The following is a 510-nucleotide window of genomic DNA, read 5'->3' as shown; positions in this document are numbered from 1 at the left end:
TCTGTTGGGTGGGGAGAAGAATAGGACCTGTCTATATAATCATAATGCAATTATTTTTTTATAATATTGAATGTCACATGTATATAAAGAAGTATCTCCCTGATAAACCCTTATTCATGCCTCCTCCTGTTGAAAGTACTCACTGCGCAAAGTAGAGTCACAGAAAAAAGCTCACCTCTCCGGACTCACAAAATTACAACAGAAACTGTGATAAAGAAGCCAAAACACTGAATGCTTGAGAACGAAACTGTTGTAAGGATCGGTTTAAATAGCAGAGTTCAACTGATTCTGTTTTTCAACCACCATAGTTTCCCCAGGGGGGAGGTGCACCGTTCCCGGAGGTACTGCAATACCAGGTCGATGCGTGGAGTGGATGGAGCAAGCTCCTATTCCATCTCCCTGTTCCAAAAATCCATTTAATATATAGTCCTCAGATAGAGGACGTATCAGATATTAAACTGATAAGAACAGATACTACACTTGATCTTAGCCAAAAGGCCGAGAAGCGAT

General features: G+C 40.8%; 1 non-coding gene across 1 annotated transcript; it reads right to left on the bottom strand.

Moving 5' to 3' along the window:
- Positions 1-319: 319 nt before the first annotated feature.
- LOC141991756 (U2 spliceosomal RNA) lies at positions 320-510 on the bottom strand. Its single transcript, XR_012640449.1, has one exon. It is a non-coding gene; the product is annotated as a U2 spliceosomal RNA (small nuclear RNA).

This window comes from Natator depressus, chromosome 7 (assembly GCF_965152275.1).
Source record: "Natator depressus isolate rNatDep1 chromosome 7, rNatDep2.hap1, whole genome shotgun sequence".
NCBI lineage: Eukaryota > Metazoa > Chordata > Testudines > Cheloniidae > Natator > Natator depressus.
Note: the sequence above shows the minus strand (reverse complement) of the source record. Positions and strands in the feature narration are given on the sequence as shown.